The following is a 12,539-nucleotide window of genomic DNA, read 5'->3' on the forward strand; positions in this document are numbered from 1 at the left end:
ATAGAATGTGGGTTGAGTATTACCTATCCCTGCTACCATCAGCACCAACCGTGACCAGCCAGCCAGAGGAGCCCAAGAGTATCAGGAATGAATGGCATTTTTCTCCACAACAGTGGTCCTGCTTCCAGTCCACCCCTCCCTGTCTTCCCCCCCTCCCCTAACCACCATCCAAGGGAGCAAGTTTTGAGAAGTGACCCAGCACCTAATTCTCCATTGGCTCCCTCTAGTTAAACATTCATAGCTACTAAAGACCCAGAGAGAAAAAAGGGTCTTGCCAGTAAAGTCTTTGGCCCTCCCAAATGGCTCAATGTTGGAAACAAATCATATTTTATCAATGGGAAGAACACTATAGAATGTCTTGTCACCCGGTCCCCAGGACACTGGACCTTTCCATCAATCCTACATCTGAACAATCCTATGTGCATCATCTCCTTCATTAGAATGTGAGATCCGTGTGAGCAGAGGCTTTGTTTACTAACTGTAGCCTTAGCACTTAGCTTGGTATGTGAGCATAGCAGATGTAATGCTTTTTTTCTCCCTCTCCTGTCCTCCCTTCCCTTCCATCCTTCTTCCTTCCTCCCTTCCCCTCCCTCCCTCCCTTCCTTTCTTCTTCCTTCCTCCATCCCTTCCTTCTCTTCCTTTTTCTCTCCTTCTCTCCCTCACTGCTTGCCTTAGTTTTTATGATCATGATAGAAGAAATCTTCAATTAGGTATGTGAAAGTTTGTCAGCAATGAGTTTTTCTTTCCTGTCCAGTGCCCACGTTTTCAAAATAACTTTGATAGTATTAAATTTTGGAGTATTATTTAGCACAGTGGCTTCACAAAGCCAAGAAAAACTGCCAGAGCACAGCTTGGCTGTATGCGTCCAGAACTTGGCCCTTTTAATCACCCTGAAGAAATTCCCTCTGCATCATACAAGTAGCTTTGGGACAGTATTTGACAAAACAGTTTTTATGCGGTCAGTAAGAGGGTACATGCTGTTTGTTCTGTCACAAGTGATGTAAGTTACTCAGACATTAATTTCCAAGGTCAGGCAAGGACTGGATAATCAGAAATGAGGAAGTAGTTTATTTTTCCATGAAAAGATACTGACTTGAGAAACGGGTTTTCAACAAAGCAATATGTTGGTATTTTCTTATACCAGAGTCTTTTCTTGAAAGCCAGATTCCTATAAAGCATCCTTGTTATGAAATAGAAGAAATAGATTATTTTCTCCAGAATACTATAATAAATTATCTTGCAAATAGACTTGCATCCTAGAATGAGAGCACAGGTTAACAATTTATTCCATGATAATGTGTCTTTGGTCAGTTTGCTATTTGTATTCATAGCTATATGACCTCATTTCCACAAAAGAAGCAGTAGAAAATATCTACCCATATGTCCTATAAAAGTTCATTCCCAGTGTCAGTGAAACATTAGTCAATCAAAGAGCATCTGTTGAATATCCTCTGTGTGATCAGGACAGTGATAACAAAAACTAATAGCACTTCACATTTATTCATAAAGTATTTGTTCATTAATGATACACAACATTTTTACCTATTTAAATCAAGGGACAAATTCTTATAGCTCTGTGAAGAAGGCTGGTGTTAATTTGATACAGCTATCCATAAGGACTGTTGTGATGTAGCTGAAGCACCATATCAAAAATCCATTAAAAAAGATGACAGGAGTGGCTAGGTGGTGCACTGGATAGATCACCGGCCCTGGAGTCAGGAGGACCTGAGTTCAAATCCAACCTCAGACACTTAATAATTACCTAGCTGTGTGACCTTGGGCAAGCCCCTTAACCCCATTTGCCTTGAAAAAAATAAAATAAATAAATAAAAAAGATGAGGTTTTGGCCTAGATTTTTGTCCTCTACTAACTCAGCTGCCATCCCTCCAAGTTGTTAGATCCTTGCCTGATCTATGCAAATTATTCACAGATCCTTAATAATAGATTACTTTTCCAAGTTTTTTTATACCATAAGTTATAAACTTAGTTCCAAGGATCACAGAATAGAGTTAGAAGGAAATTTAGAGATTATTTGAACCAAACCTTTGGTTTTATAGGAGAACTTAATTGACTGGCATGGGTCCAAAACATCAAAGTTGGATTTTAGTACCAATATCACTATGTAGCTTTAATAGCTAAGGAATTGACCCAGAGAGATATGTCCCACAGTGTCACAAGTGGGATCTGAAGGTCAGTCCAGCATGATAAATTTTACATCATTCTGCCTCAACTGACCTTACAGAATTTTTTTTTTTTATCAGAATCTTAGTAAGATTATCTGTAGCTCTCTGGTCCAAGTCATGTTTTACCACCTGTGAGATAAGTGGTTGTGCACCTTTGTGTGGAAACCTCCACTCTGGTAATCATGGATCTTCCAAGAATGTCTGTTCCAATACTAGATAGCATTAATTGCTAGGAAGCTTGTCCATAAAATTAGTTTGTCAGTAAAAAGAAAAAAATGTAAAATGATGGCATGAGGAATGACAAGATCAAAGTGAAATGAGCATGTTTTTGACAACAGAGACATTAGATAATGAGATTAAAGATGTGGGGAGAAGAGAGAGAGAGAGAGAGAGAGAGAGAGAGAGAGAGAGAGAGAGAGAGAGAGAGAGAGAGAGAGAGAGAGAGAGGGAGGAAAAGAGAAAGGAGGAACAGAAAGAGGGAGAAAACCTTAATACAGATTCACAATTAAGTCAAGGGTATTTGTTCAGAGCATCCTTCTCCACTTTCTCATGATGTGGTCCACTCATTTATAAGAAACACTCAGAATGCAGTAAAAATCAGATTATCTTTATTTGGAGGTAAAACCCATTACAAAAATGAGCAAATAATCAAGATTTATTAAGGGTAGAGAGTAAGAGATGCCAGTTTTCCTGGCATTCTTGGGGCTGGGGAAGAAGAATTGAAGAGAGGATAAATTCACCAGGTCCTGGTAGCAAACTCTGTCCATAAACATCATTCCTTGAATAGATTAGTATATTAGATAAGAATGTTTTTGATAATATTCCGTTTGAGATAACTTCCTCTGTCCAATTGACTGCTGGTCCTATGGATAGATACTGACAGCAACTTGTGATCCATGTACAGTAAAATCTCCAGGCTTCAAAGTTCCTGGGTTTTCCCAATGTCCATTTAATTTCTGCCTTCTGTGATCTTTCAATCCCTTTTTCCACATGGGGGAAAAATAGATTTTCCATCAGTCTCCTTGACAATCAAGGACTTCACATAAATAGAATTAAGAATGCTCAGAACACTTATCTCATGGCATCTTCTGTAAGTAAAATTTTTTGGTAAACTTTAAAGAGTATATAAATGTGTCACATCATTGTTATACAAAAATGTTGTATTCTGGTAAAGTTATAGGACACAACCTTTCAAAGAAAAATAGCATAAAGGAACTCTTAATAACGGTCCTGGTTCTCTTCCATACAAGGAAGCAAGTTATATATTATATGTGTGTATGTGTGTGTGTGTGTGTGTGTGTGTGTACATATAAACCCAAAAAAGAAACTTCCTACAGGTTTCTGAGATGGAGGGCAAGCCTAGGGAATCGGAGAAACTGTAACCCTTCCCAGTACTATGGTACATTATGTTCTACTTATGTGTCCACAAAACTGTGAAACCTAGTTTAGGGGAAATGACCTTAGGGTGGAGACTATGAGAAGATTACAACTGAATGTTATCTGTGGTTTCCCTCCCTCTGCCCTCTTCCCCAGTGAGCACTAAACAAAAGCCTGTCTTGGACTATTACAATACTTCCTCTATTATTTCAAATTTGTCCTGCCTACAACTTGAATATTGTGTTCACCAAGTGGACTGTGAGCTCCTTGAGGGTATGGACTGTCTTTTGTCTTTCTTTGTATCAGAGAAGCTTAGAACAGTCCATGGTACATAGCAAGCATTACATAAATGTTAAAACTTATTTTTGTTGTTTAGTAGTAGAAATATAACTTTAGTCTTCTATCTTTGAGTTTCAATGAACTCATCCTGAAAATGAGGTATTAGAAAAGAAGATCTCTAAGGTTCCTTCTAGCCACAGATTCTATCATCCTCAGTTGTCACTTGCCTAGACAGAGTAACCCATCAGTAATTTTGAACTAATTAGCAACTAATCATCTTGAGGCATGAACACTTCTAGATCTTGGACTATATTATCAAACAGAAATCAGCAAAACTCTTTGTTACCAGTCAAAAACCAAAAGTAAATCAGTGGAACAGAGTAGATGAGGAACAATCAGAAACACTAGAATTCTACAACTCTGTATTAGATAAATATAAATGTGGGAAATAACTCCTTATTTGACAAAAACTGCTGGGTGGCAGAAATTAGGTTGAGATCATCATATATCATAATAACCTCAAAATACTCTTGTAAATTTATAATAAAATTTCACACCATTAAAAAAACAACAGGCAGAAGGAACTTCATCATGACAGGCAGGGAAAGAATTCTTAACTAAGTAAAGAGGCAATGATACAAGCTAAAACACAGGAGGTGTGATTTCACTGGCAGGTGGAGGTCCTCTCCCCACAAAGGCAGATTTCTATTCTTAGTAGAATCTCCTGAGCTTCTGCAATAGGGAAATTAATTCCCAGGCAGTCAATCTGGTGATAAGGCTGGGTCTCTTAGGTGAGAGATCTCACCCTAACTTTACAAGTATATTTATTTGCTAAACCTTCATCTCTGCAAGTTAGGTCATAACCAATAACCATAACAATTCACCAGTTCAGCTTTAAAAATGTTATGGCTCTCCTAAGTGGCCATGCAAACATGCAACTGGAGAAAAGATATTGAGGCAAGTTTGCCTGGAGACAAATGTTTTGCCTCTGTAGAGACTCAACTGTGTCCCTTCTTAAAGCTTCACTTTATGAGGTGTAAAGGAGTCAAACTAAAGTTTGTTATCTTTTACCAGAGGCAAAGTGAAACTTCTCAAAAATGAAGGGAGAGCGTTTTTTACCTATGGATATTACTTCATTGTTTTCATTACTTGCCACTTCATCCAACAAATTTGCCTAAGCTGGAAAGGAGCACTTGGGCAACTAGGTGTACAGTGAATAGAGCACCAGCCCTGGAGTCAGGAGGATGTGAGTTCCAATCTAGCCTCAGATATTCTGTAATTACCTAGCTGCGTGTCCTCCAGCAAGTCACTTGACCCCACTGCCTTGCAAAAGGGGGGGGCACTTGGGTGGCCACACATCATACAACCTGTGACTAAATTAGCCTTTTGAGGAGTTTCTTACACACTAACTCAATGAAGATTTTTATCAATTAACCCCCCATATATTTTCCAGGAGCTATTGTGTAATCCAATTTTCCCTCACTTGTATGAAGGATATTTTTAAAGAACATGAAAACAATTTTGCATAGAGTCAGATGATGTCAGAGTTGAAAAGGAGTCCAGGGGTCATCTAATCCACACCTGAAAAAGAATCCCCTGATGTTCATCCATTTCACACCCACTAATAACCCTGGTATTCCCTAGGGTTTTTTTCTGAGTTCTCTACTCTTCTTTCACTACATAACATCACTTAACATTCTTATGAGCTCCATGGATTAAATTATAGTGTCTGCAAATGATTCCTAGGTCTAGAAATCCAGTCTCAAACTGTCCCCTTGAATTTCAATCTCCCATCATTAACCACCTTTTGGATGTCTCAAACCAGATGTCCTACATACATCTCAAACACAATTTGTCAAAAGAAAATGACATTATGTTTGCCCCTGCAACTCTTCCCTCTTTTGAACTTCCCTATTATTGTCCCAGGTACTTCCTGGGACATCTCCCTATTCACCCAGGCTCCCAACATAGGGGTCCTTCTCAACTCCTCATTCTCATTCTTATTACCAGATCTTATTTCTACTTCCACATCACTGCTCCAGTTCAGGCTGCCATCTTCTCTTATCTGTCCTAAAGCAAGAGCCAGAATTCTCAACAGTCTCTTCTCCACGATTCATGCTCCACTCAGATGTCAAGTTGGTGATCTTTCAAAAGTCTAAGCCTGACCATGTCAGTCCCTGCTTATGAGCTCCAGTGGTCCTTCCCTAAAGGGTCAAATATCCTGATCAAGTTCTTCACAGCTGGCCTTTCTAGTCTTACAGTTCGTTTCATAGCTCCACTCTAAGATCCAGCTTCACGGGTCTTCTTAGATGTTCCCCACCATATCTATCTCCTGTCTTTTTGACTTTGCATTGATTTTCTTGGCTTCCTTCAAGACTCAAGTGAAATACCAGCTTCTAGAGGAAGTTTTCCCTAATCTCTCTCAACTCTAGTGACTTCCTAAGATGGAAGTGTGTTGGATGACTTCCCATCTATATTCCATATCAATATTGCTTGCCTTCTCAATGCAGGGGAAGGAGGCCAAGAGTTTGGAACTCAAAATTTAGCAAAATAAAATGTTTAATATGAGAAAAAATAAAAAATCTATAAAGCCAAGGGGAGGAAGGGAAACTAGTGTCTTCCTTTTGTTAATTATTTCCTATTTATCTTATCTATAGTTTGCTTTTTAGATATTTGTTTTCATGCTGTTGACATTAGATTGTAAGCTCTTGAGGGCAGGAATTCTTTTGCCTCTTGTCTGGCATGCTGTTGTTTCAGTTGTGTCCCAACTCTTCATTATCCCTTTTGGAGTTTTCTTGGTAAAGATAGTGGAGTGTTTTGCCATTTCCTTCTCCAGTTCACTTATGTATGAGGAAATTGAGGCAAGAAGGGTCAAGTGACTTGTCCAAGGTCATACAGCTTCTAAGTGTCTCAGCCTGATTTGAACTCAGGAAGCTGAGTCTTCTTTTTGCTAAACCCAGAATTCTATTCACCACATTTATTAAGCTTGTGCTTAATATAGGATTGCAATACAGGATTATTGATTGACGGTTTCATTCCTGCTCTTAATTCAGCTTCTGAAATTACCTTCTATCTGCTCTTATACTTAACTAGCTATTTACATAATGTCCCCCTCATTCAAATGTAAGCTCCCTCAAAAAAAGGTCTTTTAAAAGAACTTTAAAAATTATTAGCAAGATTTTCTTTTTAAATTCTGAATTCCAAATTCTTTCCCTCCCTCTCTCCTACCCTGTCCCTCATTCTACTGTCCACTGAGAAAGCAAGGAACATATTATCAACTATACATGTTATTATATCATACAAATATATTTCCACATTAGTCTTTTTTTTAAAAAAAAAAAGGAAAAAATTATACTTCCATTTGCACACAGCATTCGTCAGTTGTCTCCCTGGAGGTGGATAGCCTTTTTGCATGATGAATCCTTTGGAATTGTCTTGGATCACTATTGAGAGAGTAACCAAGTCTTTCACACTTGATCAAGTTTACATTGATGTTACTGTACACTATGATCTCCTAGTTCTCACTCTGCTTCAGCTCATATAGGTCTTGCCATGTTTCTTCGGAAACCACCCCCCTGTCATTTCTTATAGTACAGTAGAACTCTACCACAAATCATACACCAATACAACTTGTTCAGCCATTCCCTGATAAGCATCTCCTCAATGAACAATTTTTTGCCACTCCCAAGAGAGCTACTGTAGTTTTATACATATGACTACTTTTCCTTTAATCTCTTTGGGATGCAGAACTAATGGTGGTATTGATGGACAAAAGACATGCAGTTTGGCTATGATTTCTTCAGAATCCAGTTCACCTCTAGTTTATCACTCCAACAGTTTGTTAGTGTCCCTATTTTTCTATCATCTCCTCCAGCATTTGTCATTTCTGATAGGTGTGAAGTGATACCTTAAAATTGTTTTAATTTACATTTCTCTAATCAATAGTAATCTGAAGCATTTTTTATATCATTGATTTCTTCTTTTGAAAACTGCCCATTTATATCCTTTGACCATTTATTAGAGAATGACTTACAAATTTAACTCAATTCTATACTCAGTATATATTTGAGAAATCAGAAAATATTTGCTGTTAATTTTTTTGATATTACTTCATTGTCTATAGTACCTTTTAGCAAAATATAGTTTTTTTATGGTCTCTCCAATTAGGTCTACTTTTGTTTTTTGCTTTGTCTATCATGATTGTAACTCTTGTCTTTCTTTTTAGTTCAACTGAAGCATATTAAATTCTGGTCTGACACTTTTTTTAAAGTTTATTTTTTCCAATCACATGCAACATTTCAACATTCATCTTCTTGTAAGTTTTTGAGTTCCACACTTTTCTACCATCCTCCCTCCTCTCTGCCCTCCCCATAGCAGTGAGTAATCTGATATAGGCTGTATATGTGAAATCATGTTTAACATATTTCCATATTAGTCATGTTGTGAAAGAAGAATGAGAACTGAAGGGGGAAAAATGAGAAAGAAAAAAAGCTTTAAAAAGTGAACATAATATGTTTTGTTGTATATTCAAACTCCATGGTTTTTCCTCTGGATATGAACAACATTTTCTATCACAAATCCTTTAGGATTATCCTTGATCACAGAACTGTCTAATCTTTTAATTCCTGGGTGGGTCTTTGTTTGAAATGAGTCATTTATAAATAGCATATAATTAGATTCTGGTTTATAATCTATTCTGCTATCTGCTTCCCTTTATAAGTAAACTCATCCCATTCTCATAGTTTTTACAGTGTTTTTCTCTTCATCCCATTATCTTATGTTTCTTCCTATTTATTCTGCCCTCCTTAAAAGTCTATTTTGCTTTGAACCAATGCCTCCTTCAATTTGCCCTCCCTTTTCTCATTCCCACCCCCTTTCTCTAATCCCCTTTCCCTCCTATTTCCCTATTAGTTACATTTTTATATACAACTAAGTATGAGTATATATTTTTCTGTCTTTGAACCAATTCCAATAAATATTTCTCAGCCTCAAATCCACCCCCCCCCCATTGTAACTGTGCACTTTTATGGGAGAAATTTTTTCCCATTCTACCTCTCTCCCTTTCTCCCAGTGCATCCCTCTTTCTAACTCTTTCATTTTTCTGGGGGGGGGGGTGATCATTCCTAAATGATCAACCCATATTCATGTCCTCTCTGTAAATTTCTTTTTTTGTTTTTTTTTAGGTTTTCTCCAAGGCAAATGGAATTAAGTGGCTTGCCCAAGGCCACACAGCTAGGTCATTATTAAGTGTGTGAGGCTGGATTTGAACCCAGGTACTACTGACTCCAGGGCTGGTGCTTTATCCACTGCACCACTTAGCCACCCCACTCTCTGTAAATTTCTTGAAGGCCTTAATAAAGTTAAAATTCTTAGCAGTTACATATATCATCTTCCCATATGGGAATACAAACAGTTTGAGTCCCTTTGATTAGTATTCATGTCTAACTTTTTAACGCTTCTTCTCGAGTCATCATTTGAATATCATTTTTATTCAGTACTGACTTTTTCATTAGGAATGCTTGAAAGCCCTTTTATGTCGTTAAAATCCATTTTCTCCCTGAAAGATAGCTCAGTTTTGCTGGGTAGGTTGTAATTCTAGTTTTTTTTGCCTTTTGGGATATATTCAAAGTCTTTTACTCCTTTAACATGGAAGTCACTAAAAACTGTGTGAACCTGTGGCTCAGGAGAGGATTAGTGGATTCTTTCCATTTCTCTTTTACTCGCTGGATCAAAAATATCAGGGTAGTTTTCCTGGCTAATTTCATAAAATGTGTCTAGGCTCTTTCTTTGATCCTCTCTTTTAGGAAGTTCACTTAATTTTTAAATGATCTTTCCTCAATATATTTTTCAGGTCAGTTTTTCTAATGAGTTTTCCTGTTTTCTTCTATTTTCTTTCTTTTGACTTTGTTTCTTGATGTCACATGGAGTTTTCACTTGCCCTATTTTAATTTTTAAAGAATTTTTTTCTTCAGTGAGTTTTTGTACTTTCTTTTCCATTTGGCCAACTGCTTTTTAAGGAACTCTCTTCAGTGGATTTTTGTGCCTCTTTTGCCATTTGACCAATTCTGTTTTTCAAGATGTTTTCTTAGTATTTTTACTTATTTCGCTTTTCATAATTTTGCATCACTCGTATTTCTTTCTTCAATTTTTTTGTCTCCAATTCTCATTTTTTTCTCTAACTTTTCAAGAATTTCTTGCTGGGTTTAAGTTCAATTAGCATTTTTGTCTGAGGCTTTTTTTTGCAGCTATTTTCATATTGTTTTCTTCTGAGTTTATTTCTTAGACTTCACTGGGACAAAGTAGCTTTTTATTACAAATTCATTTTTTTGAGTATTTTTTGAACTTTATGTCAAAATTGGGTTCTGATCACCTGTGAGTGTGGAGGTACAGATCCCAAACTTCAGGCTTTTTTGGTACTGCTGTTTTAGGGTTAGTTCTGGGAGTTTTTAGTGCTTCCAAGGGATTGTGATCCTGGAAGTGGTATGGTCACTGCTCTCCTGATCTTTACCCAGGAAGGGTCCCTGCTCCCCTGCAGGCATAAACACTAGCATTCCTTGGTTTTAATAGTGTGACCAAGTCATTGCTCCCTTTTGATTGACCATAAGTATCGTTCTCTGTCCTGAAACTGTGACAAAGAACTGCTTATGGGCAATGGAGTTGCCAATCAGTGCCAGTGGTCCCCAGTACCAGCAAATGGTTCCCTGCAATCTCTTTCTGACCAGCTGTCTAACCCCCTTAGCATTTCTGGGCTGAGAGCTTCTAAATATGCTGCTGTCACAATCACTGTTGCTACCATCACTTGTGTGGGTGCCAGACAGGCCTCAACCCCAGTGTCATGAACTTTTCCTACTGATAGCTTAAATTTTTTTAGGCTGGGGAAAAAAATGTCTCAAATTTTAAGGCATTATTTTAAAGTTGTTTGGAGGGGAATGTTGAATTAGTGGCTGAATGACCACTTCAAATCTGCCAACCTTCTTGTACCCACCCTGGTCTTTGTGTTAGCACACAGCTTGTTGTTGACTCTCATACATATGGCATGAAGTCATCTATAGTTTGACAACTTCCAGAGATAGTTCTAGAGGTCCATTTCTCTTTTGGGTAGCTCTTGTTTCCTTCACAATCCATTTATTCTAGTTGTATTTTATCATCTTAGTTTTTCCCCATTTTTTACAATTTGACAGGATTTGGGATCATTTTATTGAAGGTGATTGCCCTATGGGGCCATCTGAAGCTCTTCTGATTATCAAGTTGCCTTTTGTGAAATATCCCCAGGAATAAATGTGCAGAATATGACATTTTTTTGGACATGGTCAATGCATTGCTCAACTAAGTATATATTATAAAGACTCTGGTTGTTGTTTTCCAGTGATGAGGGGGTTGGCAGGAAAGTGAAAATGCTTGAAAAATGAAAAAATTGGCCTAGAAGGATTAATGCTTTCTGGGTCCTTGGCTCTTACCCATTTCTATAATTGTGGAAAGGCCTGCCACCCTTCCAGTCACTTTGCTTGAAACAGTGGCATTCCCTTTGACTCTTTCACTCTCATGTCCAATCATTTCCAAATCCTACCATTTCTACCTTTATATCTCATATATACCCCCCTCCCTTATCACATCTGGACTATTGCAAAGCTACTGGTTAGTTTCCCTGCCTCAGGTATTTTCCAACTCTAAACCAGTGTTCACTCCACTGCAATAATGATTGTCATCCCCATCTATATTGAAGCAACTATAATGGCTTCCTATTGTTTCTAAGATCAAATATGAAACCCTTTTATTTGGTTTTTAAAACCAAGTATCACCTAACTGGTTTTTGCTTTTTCAGTCTTCTTTCATGTTGTATATCTTTCACTACCCAGTGATACTAGGCACTAGATATTCCAGGTCTTCATTCTACGCAATTTCACTCATATCATCCCGGGCCCAGAATTCTCCCTCTTCATGACACCTCCTGGCTTCTCTTAAGTGCCTTTTCTCTGTGGATTTTCCCTCCTCTATGTAGGCTGTTAACAGAGCAGTTTGTATGTGTCTCCCCCATCATACTATATAAGATCAGAAATGAGGGATAGGGTCACCACTGGGATTTTTTTGTATCTCTCGCACTTAGTATGATGCTTGTTGGACACACACAGTGGCTGCTCAACAAGTGAATGCTGACAATTAGAAGAGGAAGCATAGGGCTGGAGAAAGGAGGTACTGGATTAGGAGTCAGGATGTGAGTTCCAACTGGCTTTGACACAATGCAACAGGATATGTCACTAATCTACCCAATTCCCTCACTTGTAAAATCAAGTGACCTCCAGGGTCTCTAAATATATTAAATTTATTTAGAAAATTATGGAGTGTATGTGTGGTTGTGGGAGATTTTGCTTCTTTCAGATTCTTCTCAGGTTAACCTTTAGAATGATGATTTTTGCAAAGTATTTTCTTGGGACTGATATGTGATCAAGGAAGGACAGTACAAGTTGGTTCCTTCTTGGCCTAATTCCTGTGTGACTAGATTCAAAAGCTTCTGTGTTATTATGGGAGACAGACAATGTAACATCATGATATTGGTATGAGACACAAGGATGCACTCATCAGTGACCTCATCATCACAAGACATGGACTCACCTCTGACGGCTCCATTACCAAGGAACGAATACCTGTTAAACCACAGCCTACTCCTCTCCTCCATACCCACACACTTCACTCCGATTATGG

The sequence above is a fragment of the Macrotis lagotis genome, chromosome 7 (assembly GCF_037893015.1).
Source record: "Macrotis lagotis isolate mMagLag1 chromosome 7, bilby.v1.9.chrom.fasta, whole genome shotgun sequence".
Taxonomy (NCBI): domain Eukaryota; kingdom Metazoa; phylum Chordata; class Mammalia; order Peramelemorphia; family Peramelidae; genus Macrotis; species Macrotis lagotis.